The sequence below is a fragment of the Somniosus microcephalus genome, chromosome 3, assembly GCF_052327205.1.
Source record: "Somniosus microcephalus isolate GS21.2 chromosome 3, FLI_Smic_1.0, whole genome shotgun sequence".
In the NCBI taxonomy this organism is placed as follows: Eukaryota; Metazoa; Chordata; class Chondrichthyes; order Squaliformes; family Somniosidae; genus Somniosus; species Somniosus microcephalus.
In genome coordinates, this window is record NC_140989.1 from 333,192,870 (window position 1) to 333,214,344 (window position 21,475).

A 21,475-nucleotide genomic window follows, 5' to 3' on the forward strand; every position below is an offset into this window, starting at 1 on the left:
TGTCTGGCTTTGGGACACTGCTGCGGTAGTTGGGCCGTTGTTGGGCTGTGGCTGGGGTGGCACGGTGCTATGGGGCTGTCCTACCGTGTCCCAGGTTGTCGTTCCCCGCGGCGTCCACGGTGCAGAGGAGTAGGCATCCATGCCCCGGAAGGCTGCGTCCAGCGTTAGTGCGATGTCGGAGGCTTTGTCGAGGGTGAGGTCACTCTGCTCCAGCAGTCGCTGTCGGGTGTAGTTGGACCTGTGGCCCGCTACGAAGGCATCCCGGATCAGTTCCTCCGTGTACTTAGTGGGCGTTACCGCCTTACACCCACAGGCCCGGCCAAGCACGGACAGTGCTTGGAGGTATTCCTCAGTCGATTCCCCAGGTTGTTGCTTGCGACTCCCCAGAAGGTGCCTAGCGTAAACTTCGTTCACAGGGCGCGTGTACTGGGTCTTGAGGAGCTGGAGGGCGGCTGTGTACGAGGTCGCATCCCGGATGACTGAGTACACTCGGTGGTTCACCTTGGAGATCAGGACAGACAGTTTGTCCGCATCCGTTTCGACCGCAGTGGAGGCAGTCAGGAATGTCTCGAAGCACGTGAGCCAGTGAGCAAACTTGGTGGAAGCGTCCGCTTCCCGACTGTCCAGGTCCAGGCATGCTGGTGTGAGGATCTTCTCCATTATAAAAAATTTAGTTAATAAAATTGATGCGCCATCAATTACTCAAAAGACTGAAGTTGAGCGAGTAACAATCAGGCTTTTATTAACTAAAGAATGAAGGTCTTGTCTCGAGTGGTCGACCCGTCCAGAATACTAAGGGACTGGGAGGTAGTCACTTATATACCTGGAATAGTGGGAGGAGTCAGCCGAGGCATGTCCAGACCTGTACCTAGTGGAATACACATACAGACACAGACAGGTATGACAGTGGTTTACCACACCCTTATTCTAAGATTATGCCCCCTAGTTCTAGTCTCACCCATCAGTGGAAACATCCTCACCGCATCCACCCGATCAAGCCCCCTCACAATCTTATATGTTTCAATAAGATCGCCTCTCATTCTTCTGAACTCCAATGAGTAGAGGCCCAACCTACTCAACCTTTCCTCATGCGTCAACCCCCTCATCTCCGGAATCAACCGAGTGAACCTTCTCTGAACCGCCTTGAGAGCAAGTATATCTTTTCTTAAATATGGAAACCAAAACTGCACGCAGTATTCCAGGTGTGGCCTCACCAATACCCTGTATAACTGCAGCAAGACTTCCCTGTTTTTATACTCCATCCCCCTTGCAATAAAAGCCAAGATTCCATTGGCCTTCCTGATCACCTGCTGCACCTGCATACTAACTTTTTGTGTTTCATGCACCAGGACCCCCAGATCCCTTTGTACTGTAGCACTTTGCAGTTTCTCTCCATTTAGATAATAACTTGCTCTTTGATTTTTTCTGCCAAAGTGCATAACCTCACACTTTCCAATATTACATTCCATCTGCCAAACCTCTGCCCACTCACTTAGCCTATCTATGTCCTTTTGCAGGTTTTTTATGTCCTCCTCACTCACTGCTTTCCCTCCCATCTTTGTATCGTCGGCAAACTTGGATATGTTGCACTCGGTCCCTTCCTCCAAATCATTAATATAGATTGTAAAGAGTTGGGGTCCCAGCACTGACCCCTGCGGAACACCACTAGTTACTGATTGCCAGCCCGAGAACGAACCATTTATCCCAACTCTTTGTTTTCTGTTAGATAGCCAATCTTCCACCCATGCCAGTATATTACCCCCAATCCCGTGATTTTTTATCTTGATCAGTAATCTTTTGTGTGGAACCTTGTCAAATGCCTTTTGGAAGTCCAAATACACTACATCCACTGGTTCCCCTTTATCCACCCTGTATGTTACGTCCTCAACGAATTCGAGCAAATTTGTCAAACATGACTTCCCCTTCATAAAACCATGCTGACTCGGTCCTATTAAATTATGTTTATCCAAATGCTCTGTTACTGTTTCCTTAATAATGGACTCCAACATTTTGCCAACCACAGATGTTAGGTTAACTGGTCTATAGTTGCCAGCTTTTTGTCTACTTCCCTTCTTAAATAAGGGTGTTACATTAGCAGTTTTCCAATCTGCTGGGACCTTTCCTGGGTCCAGGGAGTTTTGGAAAATAATCACCAATGCATCCACAAACCCTACCACCACTTCTCTCAAGACCCTAGGATGTAGGCCATCAGGTCCGGGGGATTTATCCGCCTTAAGTCCCATTATTTTACTGAGTACCATCTCCTTAGTGATTTTAATCATGTTTAGCTCCTCCACCCCCCCCCCCCCCACTATTGCCCCCTGTTTGTCCAGTGTTGGGATATTTTTAGTGTCCTCTACTGTAAAGACTGATACAAAATATTTGTTCAGCGTCTTTGCCATCTCCATGTTCCCCACCACTAGTTTCCCGGTCTCATCCTCTAAGGGACCAACGTTCACTTTAGCCACCCTTTTTCTTTTTATATAGCTGTAGAAACTCTTGCTATCTGTTTTTATATGTTTTGCTAGTTTACTTTCATAATCTATCTTCCCTTTCTTAATTAATCTTTTAGTTATTGTTTGCTGGCTTTTAAATGCTTCACAATCTTCTATCCTCCCACTAGATTTGGTTACTTTATATGCCCTTGTTTTCAGTCGGATACTATCCTTTATTACTTTACTAAGCCACGGATGGCTGTCTTTTCTTTTACTCCCCTTTTTCCTCAGTGGAATATATTTATCTTGAAAGATGTGAAATATCTCCTTGAATGTAGACCACTGCTCTTGTACCGTCTTACACTTTAATCTGTTTTCCCAGTCCACTTTAGTCAATTCTACTCTCATACCTTCATAGTCTCCTTTATTTAAGCTCAGTACGTTGGTTTGAGATCCAACTCTCTCACCCTCAAACTGAATTTGGAATTCAACCATATTATGGTCACTCATTCCAAGGGGATCCTTTACTAGGACATTTTTTATTAATCCTGTCTCATTACACAGGACCAGATCTAAGATTATCTGCCCCCTGGTTGGTTCAGTTACATACTGCTCAAGGAACCCGTCCCTAATACACTCTATGAACACTTCTTCAAGGCTGCCATGCCCAATTTGATTAGTCCAGTCAATATGAAAGTTAAAATCCCCCATGATTATAGCTGTTCCCTTATTACAAGCCCCAACTATTTCCTGATTTATACTCCGACCAACAGAGTTGCAACTGTTAGGAGGCCTATAGACTATGCCCACTAGTGACTTTTTCCCCTTATTATCCCTTATCTCAACCCAAACTGTTTCACTATTCTGATCCTTTAACCCAATATCATTTCTGACTATTGCAGTGATTCCATCCTTGATTAACATAGCAACCCCACCTCCCTTTCCTTCCTGTCTGTCCTTCCTAATTGTCAAATACCCTTGTATGTTTAGTTCCCAGTCATGATCATCTTGCAGCCATGTTTCCGTAATGGCCACCAGATCATACCCATGTGTAGTTATTTGTACCGTCAACTCGTCTATTTTGTTACGAATGCTGTGTGCATTCAGATAAAGAACTTTCAAATATGTTTTCTGACAATTTATTCCTGCTTTTACCCCTTTTACTACTTTACCATTATACATTCTGTCCCTTCCTGACACGCTCTGGCTTTTAATTCCCCCACTGCTACCTTGCTCTATTGCCTTCTCCGCTGTCATTTTTATTTTTCGCTCTCTTAAAACCTCCCCCCCACGAATTAGTTTAAAGCCCTCCCTACAGCCCTAGTTATTCGATTCGCCAGGACTCTAGTCCCAGCACTGGCCAAGTGAAGTCTGTCCCAACGGAACAGCTCTCTCCTGTCCCAGTACTGATGCCAGTGTCCCAAGAAGCAAAACCCATTTCTCCCACACCAGTCTTTGAGCCACGCATTTAACTCTCTAATTTTATTTACCCTAGCCAAATTTGCACGTGGCTCAGGTAGTAATCCAGGGATTATTACCCTTGTGGTTCTGCTTTTTAATTTGGCCCCTAGCTGCTCAAACTCCCTCAGCAGAACCTCTTTCCTTGTCCTATCTATGTCGTTGGTGCCAACATGGACCACGACAACTGGATCCTCCGCCTCCCACTCCAAGTTTCTCTCCAGCCCAGAGGAGATGTCCTTGACCCTGGCACTGGGCAGACAACACAGCCTTCGGGACTCTCGCTCTCGGCTGCAAAGAACCCTATCTATCCCCCTAATGATACTGTCCCCTACCACTACAACATTTCTTTTAACTCCCCCCACTTGAATGGCCCCCTGCTCCATGGTGCTGTGGCCAGGTTGCTCATCCTCCCCGCAGTCCCCGTTCCCATCCTCACAGGGAGTAAGAGCCTCAAACCTGTTGGACAAGAGCAAGGGCTGCAGCTCCTCCAACACTACCTCCTGGATCCCCGTACCTGCTTCACTTCTAGTCACACCATCCTGTCCCTGGCCACGGACTACATCTGAATTAATTAATCTAATTGGTGTGACTACCTCCTGAAACACAGAGTCCAGGTAACTCTCCCCCTCCCTGATGTGTCTCAGTGTTTGAAGCTCGGACTCCAGCTCTTCAACACGGAGCCGGAATTCCTCGAGCAGCCAACACTTACTGCAAATGTGATCACCGTGAGCATCAATGGTGTCCACCAGCTCCCACATATTGCAGCAGCAACACATCACCTGATCTCCCATTCTATGTAATTAATTAAATTTATTATTATTTTTAAATACCTCTGCCCCGATTCTAGATGATGAATATCGCACCTTAGAAATTATAAACCACAGAGTTTAAGCTTAAAAAGAGAGAAATACTCACCAACCAATCACTTACCTGCTTTCTGGTGACGTCACACTTCGATTATTTTTTACTTCTCTCCTTCCCTCTGAGTTCTGAGTTCGGAGATTAGTACGCCTTACCTGGTCTCTGGAGCCTTTTATAGCCCCGTTCTGCCGCTCGAGTTTCCTGCCGATGCTGTGAGGCCTTACCTGGTCTCTGGAGCCTTTTATAGCCCCGCTCTGCCGCTCGAGTTTCCTGCCGACGCTGTGAGGCCTTACCTGGTCTCTGGAGCCTTTTATAGCCCCGCTCTGCCGCTCGAGTTTCCCGCCGACGCTGTGAGGCCTTACCTGTTCTCTGGAGCCTTTTATAGCCTCGCTCTGCCACTCGAGTTTCCCGCCGACGCTGTGAGGCCTTACCTGTTCTCTGGAGCCTTTTATAGCCCCGCTCTGCCACTCGAGTTTCCCGCCGACGCTGTGAGGCCTTACCTGGTCTCTGGAGCATTTTATAGCCCCGCTCTGCCACTCGAGTTTCCCGCCGATGCTGTGAGGCCTTACCTGTTCTCTGGAGCCTTTTATAGCCTCGCTCTGCCACTCGAGTTTCCCGCCGATGCTGTGAGGCCTTACCTGGTCTCTGGAGCCTTTTATAGCCCCGCTCTGCCACTCGAGTTTCCCGCTGACGCTGTGAGGCCTTACCTGGTCTCTGGAGCATTTTATAGCCCCGCTCTGCCACTCGAGTTTCCCGCCGACGCTGTGAGGCCTTACCTGGTCTCTGGAGCCTTTTATAGCCCCGCTCTGCCACTCGAGTTTCCCGCCGATGCTGTGAGGCCTTACCTGGTCTCTGGAGCATTTTATAGCCCCGCTCTGCCGCTCGAGTTTCCCGCCGACGCTGTGAGGCCTTACCTGGTCTCTGGAGCCTTTTATAGCCCCGCTCTGCCACTCGAGTTTCCCGCCGATGCTGTGAGGCCTTACCTGGTCTCTGGAGTCTTTTATAGCCCCGCTCTGCCACTCGAGTTTCCCGCCGATGCTGTGAGGCCTTACCTGTTCTCTGGAGCCTTTTATAGCCCCGCTCTGCCACTCGAGTTTCCCGCCGACGCTGTGAGGCCTTACCTGGTCTCTGGAGCATTTTATAGCCCCGCTCTGCCACTCGAGTTTCCCGCCGATGCTGTGAGGCCTTACCTGGTCTCTGGAGCCTTTTATAGCCCCGCTCTGCCGCTCGAGTTTCCCGCCGACGCTGTGAGGCCTTGTCGACAACACCTTCCATCACCTTGCTGATGACTGAGAGTGGCTGATGGGGCGGTAATTGGCCGGATTGAATTTATCCGGCCTTTATGGCCAGGATATATCTGGACAAATTTCCACTATGTCGGGTAGATGCCAGTGTTGTAGCTGTACTGGAACAACTTGGCTAGAGGTGAAGACTAGTTCTGTAGCACAAGTCAACAACAACAACAACTTGTATTTATATAGCACCTTTAACATAGTAAAATGTCCCAAAGCACTTCACAGGAGTATTATAAGACAAAAAATTTGACACCAAGCCACATAAGGAGAAATTAGGGCAAGTGACCAAAAGCTTGGTCAAAGATGTAGGTTTTAAGGAGTGTCTTAAAGCAGGAAAGAGAGGTCGAGAGGCGGAGAGGTTTAGGCAGGGAACTCCAGAGCAGGTGAAGGTACGGCCACTAGTGTTTGAGCGATTGTAATCAGGGATGCTCAAGAGGGCAGAATTAGAGGAGCGCAGATATCTCGGCGGGGGGGGGTTGTGGGGTTGAAGGAGATTACAGAGATAGGGAGGGGCGAGGCCATGGAGGGATTTGAAAGCAAGGATGAGAATTTTGAAATCGAGGCGCTGCTTAACCGGGAGCCATTGTAGGTCAGCTAGCACAGGGGTGATGGGTGAACGGTACTTAGTGCAAGTTAGGACATGGGCAGCCGAGTTTTGTATGACCTCAAGTTTACTTAGGATAGAATGTGGGAGGCCAGCCAGGTGTGCGTTGGAATAGTCAAGTCTAGAGGTAACAAAGGCATGGATGAGGGTTTCAGCAGCAGATGAGCTGAGGCAAGGGCGGAGATGGGCGATGTTACAGTGGTGGAAATAGACGGTCTTAGTTATGCTGCGGATATGTGGCCAGAAGCTCATTTCAGGGTCAAATATGACACCAAGGTTGCGAACACTGTGGTTCAGCCTCAGACAGATTTTAGGGAGAGGGATGGAGTCAATGGAGTTTGTGGCAGGGACCGAAAACAATGGCTTCAGTCTTCCTAATATTTAATTGGACAAAATTTCTGCTCATCCAGTAATGGATGTTGGAAAGCTGTCTGACAATTTAGAAACAGTGGAGGGGTCGAGAGATGTGGTAGAGAGGTAGAGCTGAGTGCCATCGGTGTTTTCGGATGATGTCGGCAAGGGTCAGACTACAGTCTTCAGCACTACAGCCAGGATGTTGTCAGGACCGGCAGACTTTGCTATATCCAGTGCGCTCAGCCATTTGTTGATATTATGTGGAGTGATTCGAATTGATTGAAGCCTGGCATCTGTGATGGTGGGGACCTCAGAAGTAGGCTGAGATGGATCATCCACTCGGCACTTCTGGCTGAAGGTGGTTGCGAACACTTCAGCCTTGTCTTTTGCACTCACATTCTGGGCTCTGTCATCATTGAGAATGGGGATGCTCATGGAGCCTCCTCCTCCCGTTAGTTGTTTAATGGTCCACCACCATTCATGACTGGATGTGGCAGGCCTGCAGAGTCTTGATCTAATCCATTGGTTGTGGGATCACTTAGCTCTGTCTATAGCATGCGGCTTTCGCTGTTTAGCATGCATGTAGTCCTGTGTTGTAGCTTCACCAGGTTGGCACCTCATTTTTAGGTATGCCTGGTGCTGCTCCTGGCATGCTCTTCTACACTCCTTATTGAACCAGGGTTGATCGCCTGGCTTGATGGTAATGGTAGAGTGAGGGATATGCCGGGCCATGAGGTTACAGATTGTTGTGGAATAAAATTCTGCTGCTGCTGATGGCCCACAGCGCCTCATGGATGCCCAGTTTGAGCTGCTAAATTTGTTCTGAATCTATCCCATTTAGCACGGTGATAGTGCCACTCAACACGATGGAGGGAGTCCTCAGTGTGAAGACAGGACTTCGTTGCCACAAGGACTTGATGCGGGATATGGGCAGCAGAGTTTTAGATGAGGTGAAGTTTACAGAGTGTGGAGGATGGGAGGCTGGGCAGGAGAGCATTGGAATAGTCAAGTCTGGACAAATGCATGGATGAAGGTTTTGGCAGCAGATTGTCTGAGGCAGGGGCGGATGCGGGAGATGTTACCGAAGCTGAAGTAGGCGATCTTTGTAATGGGGAAGATATGGGGCAGTAGCTCAGCTTGGGGACTGAGATTGCAAACAGTCTGGTTCAACTTGAGACAGTGGCCGGAGAGGGGGATTGAATCAGTGGCACTATTTCTGCCCCCCCTATTTAAGCTCTTCTTTCCCCACCCACCCATTCAAGCTGGCACTCTCACCAACCGCTCTCATGAATTCTTGCCTACAGTGTATAGCAGTCAGAATCACTTCAAATAGCAGCAGGATTTGGGTGGGAGTACATTGAGGTGAGAGGTGAAGTTCATCTGCAAACATAGACAGGCAGACAGGATCCCCAAAATGCAGATAATTGGTATTTATGTGAGCAGTGTTCCCCACCAAATGTGTGCGTCCAGTGCCACCATCCTCCTGACTACAGTATGGGCACCCAACATACCCCATCAAACGGTGGTTGTGTCAAATGGAGGTGTGAAACTTCAGGTGCGTCTACTTGCCTCTCTGCAACCCGATCATGGTAGGTACCAAGCCCTGACTAAATATGTGAGCGTGTGTTATCACACCTGGCCTTCAGGTAACTTTCCACCAGCTGTTGTCACAGAACTCGGAGTTTTCCAAATGTCTTTTATCAAGCGCCTTGAGATGTTCTTTCTGTTAAAAGCGCTATATAAATGGAAGTTGTTGGTGATGCTATAGTATGAAGCTCCCTCCCTTCAAGATTTCCACTTGAAGGTTTCTCTTTCATGTTGCAGGAGCAATAGAGTTAGGCTCATACAAACACAGTGCTGGGTCTGTGAATGTGCAAGTGCAGAGGGTTGAAGTAGCACGTGTGATGGAGGAGCGCACGTGCTTCCCGTGCCCATAGGAGGAGTGAGCCTGCGGGTGAAGCACAAGTGGCATAGAATGGAGGAATGTGAAGAAAATGACAATGAATGTGCAGAGAGGGCAGGTAACAATAGTATTGGGTTCTGGGTTGGCCAAATCTGTGCCTGTGAATCTATTTACCACCATAGCTGCGTACCCAAGTTGGAAAATCAACGGGTTTTCCCATAACTCTGCAAACAGGGTAGATTAGGTAAATGGCTGCAATAAATCTAGAGGAGACAGTGAGGAGAGGAAATGCAACCTCCTTCATATCTATCAATTTGTGTGTCTAATTGAATCCACTCCACTTTCAGACAAAGCAACTTTCTGTGAGAAGCAGAGTGTACACCAGGCAGAGCTGCCTATCACTCTATGATCTTCCAAAGTTCTCTCGATTCAGGAACCGTTCGTTTAGATTGGAAAATTGCACATGTCACTCCACTATTTAAGAAAGTTGATAGAGGGAAACCAGGGAATTATAGACCAGTTAGCCTAATATCTGTTGTCGGGAAATTACTAGAGTCTATAATTAAGGATGGAGTGACTGAACTCCTTGAACATTTTCAGCTGATCAGAGAGAGCCAGCATAGATTTGTAAAGGGTAGGTCATGCCTGACGAGCCTGATTCAATTGTTTGAAGGGGTGAATAAAGTAGTGGACAGGGGAATGTCTATGGATTTTATTTCTATGGACTTCCAGAAGGCATTTGATAAAGTCCCTCATAATAGACTGTTATCTACAGTTGAAGCTCATGAAATTGAGGGCCATTTATTGACCTGGTTAGGAGATTGGCTGAGCAGCAGGAGACCGAGAATAGGGATAATGGGCAAGAACTTTAATTGGCAGGATGTGACTAGTGGCGTCCCACAGGGATCTGTGTTGGGTCCTCAATTATTCACTGTATTTATTAACAATTTAGGTGACGGGATAGAGAGCCACATATCTAAACTTGCCGATGACACAAAGATAGGCAGCATTTTAAGCAGTGTAGATGGAAGCATAAAATTACAAAGAGATATTAATAGATTAAATGAATGGGCAAAACTGTGGCAAATGGCTTTCAATATAGGCAAGTGTGAGGTCATTCAAAAGGATAGATCAGAGTACTTTCTAAATGGTGAAAAGTTAGAAGCAGTGGACGTCCAGAGAGACTTATCCAAAGAGATCATTAAAATGTCACGGACAGGTAATAATCAAAAAAGCTAATGGAATGTTGGCCTTTATATCTAGAGGACTAGAATACAAGGAATGCACTAGAATAGAAGTCATGCTGCAGCTGTACAAAGCCCTGGTTAGACTACACCTAGAGTACTGTGTTCAGTTATGGGCACCACACCTCAGGAAGGAAATACAGGAAACTTCGCGATATCTGGCACCGACGGGACCGGCGTGATGCCGATCTATGAAAACTTCCGGACAGACCAGCGCTAATGTTGAAGGATATGGAGGTTTTCATCTCCGTATCTGACAACAAACACTGTTGCTTAGCAACAGCTTGTAAACAGTTGGCCCGTACCTTGGAAGCGTCTCTGTAGCTTAGCAACAGCTTCAGAGAGGCTTTCCAGAGACTGGCTGTTTAAAAAAATGCTAGGAGAAGAAAAAAAAAGAAAAAAAACATAACGGCTGCTGATTTCTGCCGTTAGATCGAGGTTTCCGGACATACAACCTCCGGATAAACCAAAGTTTCCTGTATTAGCCTTGAAGGGAGTGTGGTGTAGATTTACTAGAAGGATACCTGGAGTCCAAGGGTTAAATTACGAGGAGAAATTATACAAACTAGGAATTTTGAAGATTAAGGGGTGATTTGATCGAAGTTTTGAAGATATTAAGGGGAACTGATGGGGTAGATAGAGAGAAACTATTTCCGCTGGTTGGGGTGTCTAGAACTTGGGGGGCATAGTCTAAAAATTAGAGCCAGACCTTTCAGGAGTGAAATTAGGAAACACTTCTACACACAAAGGGTGGTAGAAGTTTGGAACTCACTTCCGTAAACAGCAGTAGATGCTAGATCAATTGTTAAGTTTAAATCTGAGATTGATAGATTTCTGTTAACCAAAGGTATTAAGGGACATGGGGCAAAGGCGGGTATATGGGGTTAGGTCACAGATCAGCCATGATCTCATTGAATGGCGGAATAGGCTTGAGGAGCTAAATGGCCTACTCCTGTTCCTATGTTCCCAGCTCATTTTGCGTATTTCTATGAGACTCTCTATATCTGTATCATTCTGTGTATCACAATTTTTGTGATCCTGTCTCATTCTCTGTTTACCTGTGACACTATGAGGGTGAAGTTCCTTGGGGCTTCTGCTCCACCACTGTAACTTCATGGAAACCCCATTTACGGGCGTACACGGGGTTTACATCAAACTTCCGCCAAAGTTACAGCGACAGAGTGGGAGAAGCCCTGAGGAAAATTTACCCCCTCCCCCCCCCCACCCCCATGTCTCTGACTTTGTAGCTGTGTCTCACTTCCTGGGTCACTGTATTTCTCACTGTCTGTGTATTTCTGCCTATTTCATTCTGCCCCTATCTATGTCACTGTCTCTGTATGTCTGTATCATTCTCTACGTGTCAGTATGTCTGTCACTCTGTCTCTATCAGAATCAGTTGCCTGTCTCACTCTCCATATATCTGTGTCCCTATCTCTCATGCCACCTGTCTGTGCACGTCTCTCACTCTGTGTCTCGATCGCCCATCTCTCTCTCTATATATATATATATAATAATGAGTTTCTGCCCGTGTCTGTATCCCACAGGCACATTCTTTGTTTAGTGTCTGTCACTCAGTGTTATCTCTGTAAAAAGAACTGCATCAGCATGTTTTAGCAACATCTGCTGTCCATTTTGTCAGTTTACGATAACAGAAATGATGCCCCCTCCTCCTTTTCGTCCACCTGTTTCTCCTGACTCACTTGAAAGAATAAGGGGAGGCTCACAGATGTTGGCGTGATAGGGTTTAGTGTGTGAGTTTGGACAGTTGTGTAGATAGGCCATTATCTCTTTAGTTAAAGCCACGTGCTTTTGACTTCCCAGTCACACTGACAGTCAAGGAAGGAATCCCAGATTCACGATGAAAGATTAAAAAAGGCAATCAGAACTTTACATTCTCTAAAATCCATTTCTTGGGCTAATTTTCTTTAAATTGCTTCATTTGCATTTTAAATATACCTGCAAACAATGTAATTGCGGCATCTCTGGAAAATGTGTGCCCAGCTTTCTTGTTAAAGCCATTTTTGGTGCTGTTAGATTTAACTGTATTTCAATACTGTGCAGTAAGGAGAAGCTGAATGCCGAGATTACCATACGACTACACATTGCTCCTGCAGTCAAATACTTGCTTGTGTCTAGTTTTCATGCAGTTGCAAAATATGAAATGAGGAAGACACTAATTGTTGGCTAGACTTTCAAAAAAGCTGGTGCACAAAACATTTCTTACCAAAACTGTATGGCGTTTAGATAACAGGGTCAGCAATCACAAACATTTATTTAGCGTGTTTGCGATCAACTTTACCAATGATGATTCTCTAAATTACTTTGTAGGATTTATATTTTTATAGTATTCACTTCAGATTCTGGTGGTATTTGTATTGTGAGTGGGGCTGTCACACATTCTCCAGTGAATGTTATGATGAGCGAGGACTCCTCTTGAGAGGGCTGGCACTGAGCTTGCGCACGGTCAAAGACCCAAAGAATATTGGGTCCTGGGGCCCAGTTTATGTACCCAAGCTCCAGGAATGGAGCAGCAGGCAATTCCAAAGCGCCGAGAGGGAATCCTCTGCAGATGAAATGCTAAAGATGGAATGTATTACATGATTTTTTTCCAGATTTAATTTTTAATGAGTGCATGCTAGTGCAACTATAATTTTTAGAGATACAATGTAGAATTGGAGCCACTCAAAGGAGTTTAAAACACTTTTTCAGGGATGTAATTGGTTGGTTTGGTGCTGGTTACTCATTGCTTAGAGGAAGGCCATTCAGCTCACATTAGTTCATCCCTCCAGGAAGAGCCTAAAGTCCTTGCATTGCAGCAGCTAATTGTTTCTTAAATAATTCCAGGGCTTTCACCTCCACTACCCTATTCAGAAGCCCGGTCCATTGTTTGCGTGAAGTTGAATTTCCTGACATCAGTCCTATATTTGCCTTTTACTGGTTTAAACCTGTCTCCTTGTTCAACCCTCACAATTTAGTTTGAATTTTCTTGATTTGCCTTTTCCATAACATTTATTATCTTATATATACCTCAAGAAAGTCACTTCTCAGTTACCTCCTTTTAAGACTGAAAAGCCCAAGTTTCTTCAGTCTTCCCTTCTATCACAGCCATTCAGGATCAGCCTCACGCCTGGTGCACAGGTACAAGAAGAAATCAATTAGGCTTATGGAATGTTGGCCTTTCTCTCAAGGGGGCTTGAATACAAAGTGGATGAAGTTATGCTTCACTTGTATAAAGCCTTGCTGAGATCCCATCCTGAACAAACCATTCAGTTTTGGGTACCACACCACAGGAGTGATATATTGGCCTTGCAGATTCACCAGAATGAAACCGGTGCTTAAAGGGTTAAATTATGGGGACTGCTTAAAGGATGGCGTAAATGTGGCTTTTGTCCTGTAAACTGGAGCGTTTGGAAGAATGAGGGTTTTAAAATGATCAAGGGATTCCATTGGGTAGATACAGAGAAACTATTTTCCCTGTTGGGTGAATCCAGAACAAGGGGGCATGATCCTAAAATTAGAGTTAGTTCATTTACGAGTTAAATCAGAAAATAATTTTCCACACAAAGGATAGTGAAAATTTGGAACTCTCACCCCCAAAAGGCACATGGATGCTGAGTCAATTGAAATTTTCAAGACTGAGATTGATGGATTTTTGTTAGGTAAGGGTATTGAGGGATATGGATTAAAGGTGGGTAAATGGAGTTGAGGTATAGATCAGCCATGATCTGAATGAATAGCAGAACAGGCTCAAGGGGCTGAATGGCCTACTCCTGTACCTATGCTCTGAATTGCCTGCAGTGCTTAAATATCTCCATTGTGTCTAAGGAACGAGAACCCAATATGGTACTGAAACTGATCTGACCAGAGCACCATACAGTTTGATTATGACTTCTTGTTTTGGCTATATATTTCAGCAGTCTATTGGCTTTGTTAATTACTACTCTGCAGTTATTGAACATGTTGAATGCCAAGTTTATTGAGAAACCTAAAACTTTCCCAACTTTATACTTAGTTACTTCAACACCACTCATGGTGTACATGCGTTGATTATTTTCCCTTCCTTTGTGCAGTACATTGCATGTGTTCCCATGAAATGTTACTTCTTCCATTGTGCTACTCAGTTAACTTCCATTTATATGACACTTTTAACATCGAAAAATGTCCTAAGGCACTTCACAAAGACATGAGGAAGCACCATAGCACCTTTAATATAGGAAAACGTCCTATGAAACTGCAAGTTGCCATTGTTATCTATTCTGCCCAACTCGGAAGCAACCTTCTCTGAATTAGCTGCTTCTCCTAGTTTGGGGTCATCTGCAAATTTGACCAATTTGCATTGAGTTTCCAAATTGAAGTCATTGATGTAAATTAGAAACACTAATCCTGAGGGCATCCTACTCAATGTTCCCCCATCCGCCAACATGACTCATTTAAAAGTACCTGCTGTTTTCTCCCGTTCAGCCAATTTCTTAACCATTCCCAAGGTTTACCCTGAAATGCAAGGCCAGCATTTATTGCCCATCACTAATTGCCCTCGAGAAGGTGGTGGTGAGCTGCCTTCTTGAACCGCTGCAGTCCGTGTGGTGAAGGTACTCCCATAGTGCTGTTAGGGAGGGAGTGCCAGGATTTTGACCCAGCGATGATGAAGGAACAGCGATATATTTCCAAGTCAGGATGTTGTGTGACTCGGAGGGGAACTTGGAGCTGGTGGTGTTCCCAGGCACCTGCTGCCCTTGTCCTTCTAGGTGGAAGAGGTCGCGGGTTTGGGATGTGCTGCCGAAGAAGCCTTGGCAAGTTGCTGCAGTGCATCTTGCAGATGGTACACACTGCAGCCACGGTGCGCTGGTGGTGAAGGAAGTGAATGTTTAAGGTGGTGGATGGATGTGGTAGTCTCTACCTCAAATATTCTCTGCAGCAAAGCATTCCAGGCTCCAACCAGCTGCTGCAAAGAGAAATTTCTCCTATCCTCTCCTCACTCGCTTCGTGATGATCTTAAATTGATGACTCCTCGTTGGTGCTGCCCCAACCAGAGGAGATAGCTACTCCCTACTGATTCTATCAAAACCCTTTGCAATTTATAAAAAAAACCTTTATTAAATCTCTTAGCCTTTTTTACTCCAGTGGAAATAAGCTTTAGTTGTGAGAGACTAGAAAAACTGGGGCCACTAGAACAAAGAAAAAGAGGCAGTCTGATAGGGGTTGTTCAAAATTATGAAGGGTTAGCAGATCTCAGAAAGGTCAGCAGTTGCTAGATTTGGATTGGGTGCTCTGGGCTTTATTTGGGGAAAGGTAAAATCATAGGTCATCGTTCCCCATTGCTGTTCAGTGACTCCTGCTGGAAAGTTCATTTGTGTGGTATTGGAGGGCTACTCCACGCCCACGATCCAAGCTGCGGAAGAAAACAAACTGTAGTTAGGGAATCTCAGAGGCAGGTTCATAGCTATGAATCACCATGAGCAAGTTCACAATGTCAGCTGTCGCACAAAGGAGAAGGCAATAAACTGAAAAACAGATCAAAAGGAGAAATAACCTGGGACAATGCCAACACACTCCCAGCAGCCTGCTGCAGATTACTATTCATAGAATAGGTGTATGAAGCCAAGGAACGTTAAAAAAGGAGGAAAAAGTGCAAGGATTTTATTCAATGCAAGAATTATGCCAGGCAGTTTGACTATTTTGACTTTCCATTCATCATACAGGCATCCTGTGCCACAGCGAAGTATTATGAATTCGTACGTACATTGATAAAGATGCAGTCTCACTGTCCAGAACAGCAAGCATCAGTGCATTTTTAAAGTCTGCATGCTCGCAATGATGGTTGCCTATTTGTTTATAGAATACAACCTTATTCTGACCACATTATAACCTATACTGGGCTCTCAAACTTTCTTATACAGGAAACTTTGGTTTATCCGGAGGTTGCATGTCCGGAAACCTCGCTCTAACGGCAGAAATCAGCAACCGTTTTGTTAGTTTTTTTTCCTTTTTTTTTCTTCTAGCATTTTTTTAAATAGTCAGTCTCTGGAAAGCCTCTCTGAAGCTGTTGCTAAGCTACAGAGACGCTTCCAAGGTACGGGCCGACTGTTTACAAGCTGTTGCTAAGCAACAGTGTTTGTTGTCAGATACAGAGATGAAAACCTCCATATCCTTCAACATTAGCACTGGTCTGTCCGGAAGTTTTCATAGATCGGCATCACGCGGGTCCCGTTGGTGCCGGATATCACGAAGTTTCCTGTAATTATACTTTAGAATTGTAAAATTATTAATGAATGTATTCTACCAGTCTACGAGCCATGTAACACTTTCATTCTGCTGAGATGGTATCACAATACCATCGATCTCCAGCTGGTGGAACTTTGGAGGACACACATACCTAGACCCAAACAACCAGACTGCAACTTCAACCTACAGAATAGAAACAGAGGAAAAGTAATCCATTCAGCCCCTCAAGCTTGTCTTGCCATTTATTAGATCATGGCGGATCTGTACCTCAACACCATTTACCCACCTTTGTTCCATATCCCTTGATACCCATGCATAACAAAAATCTATCAATCTCAGTCTTGAAAACTTAAATTGACCCAGCTTCCACAGCCTATTGGAGAGTGAGTTCCAGGTTTCCACTATACTTTGTGTGAAAAGGTGCTTAAAATGGCCTAGCTCTCAGTTTAAGATTATGCACTCTTGTTATCTATATACATGTAGATATATCAATACCTTCAGCAAAAGGCCCATTAGACCCTACTGGCCTTCCAAATCAATAATGCTCTCTTTAATACACTTAATTGAACTGCAGAGGTACCAATGTAAGTGAATAAAAGCAAAGGACAGAAAAGAAAGATACACAGATCCCTTTCATCATTCCATTATTTAGACATTATTTAAATCAAAGCTAGAGCACTCAAATACCCTGCTAAGAAAGCCCTATTCAGCCTATGCCTCACAACCAACCCGGCAACTCCCAGTGATTCAGAGACACAGAGTGCCCACAGTGCCTGGTCTACACTCAAGGCCTCCATAATCAGCACCTGTGAAGAGACGCTCAGTCACTCGACCAGGAAACACCAAGACTGGTTCGACAAGAACGACCAGGAGATCCAGGAGCTAATAAGCCGCAAGCACAAGGTATTCCTGATCTGGAAACAGCAACAGAACTCGAGAGCAAGAAAGCAGCTCTACAGACGCCTGAAGGCCGTGGTCCAACAAACAACTCACAACCTAAAGAATAGATGGTGGGTGGAGAATGCGCAGGAGATCCAGCAGCTAGCCGACAACCACGGCGTGCATGGATTCTTTAGCGCAATCAAGAGCACCTATGGCCCAAGCACCCAAGGTCCTACCCCACTGCGGGCCAAGAACAGAGAGATACTTATCAAGGACAGAGAGGCAGTCAGTGCTCACTGGAAACAGCTCTTCGAAGATCTCCTTAACCGAGACTCTGTCTTCGATGTGAGTGTCCTCAACTCCATCCCGCAGCATGCAACCCGCCACCACCTCAGCACAACCCCAGCCCAGCATGAGGTTGAAAACGCCATTCGACAACTGAAGAATAACAAGGCCTCAGGAGCAGATGGAATCCCCGCCGAGGCACGAAAGCATGGCAGAGAAGCACTATTGGCGCGAATACATTAACTAATTTCTCTTATTTGGAAGGAGGAAAGCATGCCAGGGGATCTCAGAGATGCCATAATCGTGACCATCTTCAAGAAAAGTGACAAGTCTGATTGCGGTAACTACAGAGGAGTTTCCCTGCTGTCTGCCACAGGGAAAGTCATCGCAAGAATCCTCCTCAATCGCCTTCTCCCAGTGGCTGAAGAGCTCCTCCCAGAGTCGCAATGCAGATTCCGCCCACTAAGGGGCACAATGGACATGATCTTCACCGCGCATCAAATACAAGAGAAATGCAGGGAACAGCACCAACCGCTGTACATGGCCTTCTTTGACCTCACAAAGGCCTTCGACACGGCCAACCGTGAGGGATTATGGAGTGTCCTCCTCAAATTCGGCTGCCCTCAAAAGATTGTCAACATCCTCCGCCTGCTTCACCATGACATGCAAGCCGTGATCCTGACCAACGGATCCACCACAGACCCAATTCACGTATGGACCAAGGTCAAGCAAGGCAATGTCATCGCACCAACGCTCTTCTCGATCTTCCTTGTTGCAATGCTCCATCTCACCCTCAGTAAGCTCCCTGCTGGAGTGGAGCTAATCTACAGAACAAACGGGAAACTGTTCAACCTCCGTCGCCTCCAGTCCAGATCCAAGGTCATCCTATCCTGTCATCGAATTACAGTATGCAGACGACGCTTGCATCTACGCACACTCTGAGGTCGAACTCCAAACCATCGTCAACACCTTCACCGAAGCATACAAGAGCATGGGCCTTACACTAAACATCCGTAAGACAAAGGTCCTCTACCAACCTGCCCCCACCACACAGTACTGCCCCCCGATTATCAAAATCCACGACGAGGTCTTGGACAACATGGACCACTTTCCATACCTCGGGACCCTACTGTCAACAAAGGCAGACGTAGATGACGAAGTCCAACACTGCCTTCAGTGTGCCAGTGCAGCCTTCAGTCGCCTGAGGAAGAGTGTTTGAAGACCAGGACCTCAAACCCAGCACCAAGCTCATGGTCTACAGAGCAGTAGTGATACCCGCCCTCCTGTATGCTTCAGAGACATGGACCATGTACAGCAGGCACCTCATAGCACTGGAGAGGTACCACCAACGCTGCCTCCGCAAGATCCTACAAATCCATTGGCAGGATACGTGCATCAACGTCAGTGTTCTCGCTCAGGCCAACATCCCCAGCATTGAAGCTTTGACCACACTCGATCAGCTCCGATGGACGGGTCACATCGCCCGCATGCTCGATACGAGACCCCCAAAACAAGCGCTCTACTCGGAACTCTGACACGGCAAGAGACCCCCCAGGTGGGCAGAGGAAACGCTTCAAGGGCACCCTCAAAGCCTTCTTGAAAAAGTGCAACATCCCCACTGACTCCTGGGAATCCCTGGCCCAAGACCGCACAAAGTAGAGGAGAAGCATCTGGGAAGGCGCCGAACACCTCGAGTCTCTTCGCCGGGAGCAAGCGGAAGTCAAGCGCAAACAGCAGAAGGAGCACACATCAACCCAAGCACCCCACCCACCCACCCCTTCAACCACCGTCTGCCCCACCTGTGACAGAGACTGTGGGCTCGATTTTGCCATTGGTGGCGGGTTGGGTGTGGGTCAGGTGGTCGGTGGGTCCCAATCCTGCCTCTGCTGTCGGGCGGGATAAAATTGCGATTTTGCCCTAATTGGGCACTTGATTCCCTGCATGTGCACTCCCCTGGTCCAATTAGTCTTTTGAGTCTGAAACGTGCTTCTGCTGACGTCATTTCTCCAGCTGCATTTAAGGCCTCCAAGCAGCCTTGCTTCATTTTGTGCCTGTTCTTCCAGAGTGACAACTGCTTAAAGTGTGTTCTACTGCTGAAATGTCGAGCTTAAGGCCCAAGGCCTCACCACGCTTTAATGATGCTCTGCTCCATGCTCTGGTGGGGGAGCCAGAGTTCAAAAGGAGGTACTCTTTCCTTCATCTGGGAGAAAAAAACCTCCCCAGCAAACCAAAGCTGTGTGGCTGCAATTGGCTCAGGAGGTCAGCTCCAGATCGTTGTGCAGCAGAACCTGGCAGCAGTGCCGAAAGAGATTCAATGACCTTGTCCGCACAGCAAAAGTGAGTAGACCATCACCTTTACCCTCATTCTACTCCCCATCTCCTCTCAGCATCAGCACTCTGCATTGTCAACCTACTCCAACACATCCCACTTTACCCTTACATCCCTGCACCCTTAACCATCCCTCTCTCTCTATGTACACAATCACTTCATTATTCGACTATGCTGCCCTCACACTCCCTGTTATGCAATGACAACAACTAACAACAGACAGGGAGGGCCCTTGGTATTGGTCCCTCACTCCATCTTTGTCTCCTTCTAAGCATCTATGCTATGGATTCTCTACACTCACTCCATCATTACCACTCAAACTCCACTTGTGTCCATCATTGCAGGAAAAGAGAGCCCACAATAAGAGGGAAAGGGCGAAGGCAGGAGGAGAGCCACCCCCAATAGCCCAACTCACCAGCGTGGAGGAGGCAGCCCTGGAGATCACTGGAGCCAAGGAGGATCTGGAAGTGGGGGACGGACAGACGGGCACATCAGCGCAAGCTGGTGACAGAATAGTTTTGCATCTCTCTCATTGACATTGCATGAGTGACTGATATGGCTTCTGATGCTCATACAGATTCACTTATGATCATCTGCACAAGTCCATGTGCGTGCTACGTTAATATCAAATGTCTAACTCATGCCTTTACTCCCCCACAGGACCATCGAGCGCCCCCCTCCCCACTGTCCAGGAGGAAGAGCCTGAGCTAGAAGACTCTGAGGAATCTGCAACCTCTGAAGGCGCAGTGTCACCAGAATTAAGCGCACCCAGCACCAGCGCAGATACGCACACCTCTGTGGGACCTTCGGGAGATAGAGTAGTGTTGTCACCTGGTGTATCACAGCTCACAAGTGAGCATCAGCAGATGGTGGAGACAGGGACAGTAGTGGAGAGTCCTCATCGGAGGCCGCAGGACTCTCCCAGCTCTGCTCAGCTACATGTGGACCCTGTGCCTCCGGGTCCATCCAGAAAGAGAGCGGTGCTGGAACTCCAGGAACAAGTGCAGGAGTCTCTGGCAGGTTTTGTCTCCAGTGTTACTGCAAGTGTGGAGAGGATGGAGGAGTCCAACTCTTAACATGAGCAGTGCCTTTGTGGAGGCAATGCGCATGAATGCACCACCACGGAAAGGATGGCAACCTCCGTGGAAATGATGGCTATCTCTCTGGAAAGGTTTGCAATGGTAGAGGATGGCTACGGCCATGGAGGAAATAAGTCGCCAGAGTCTGGAAAACATGGAGAATGTTCAGAATAGATTGACAGCTATTGAGCAGAGAAACCAAAGCTTCATGGAAGTCCTTTTGAGATGTGCAGCAAGGTGCTGTCAAGCCACTTGCTAGCACTGAAGTGGGGTTGACCCAGGAGAGGGATGTTGGTGACAGGCAATAAGGAAGTGGGGGGCTCCTCTCCAAGTGCTCACACTCCTATGCCACTAAGTAGCCCTCGGTCAGAGCTCCACCAGGGTCCTCACCCAACGGAGATGGGTGTCCCAGCCCCTGCACTGACGCAGGAGGAGCAGACTGTTGCCAAGCCCTCAGAGGCTCGCAAACCCAGAGGACGCCCGCAAAAGGTGTCAAAGCATGAGCAGCATGAAAGTGAGCA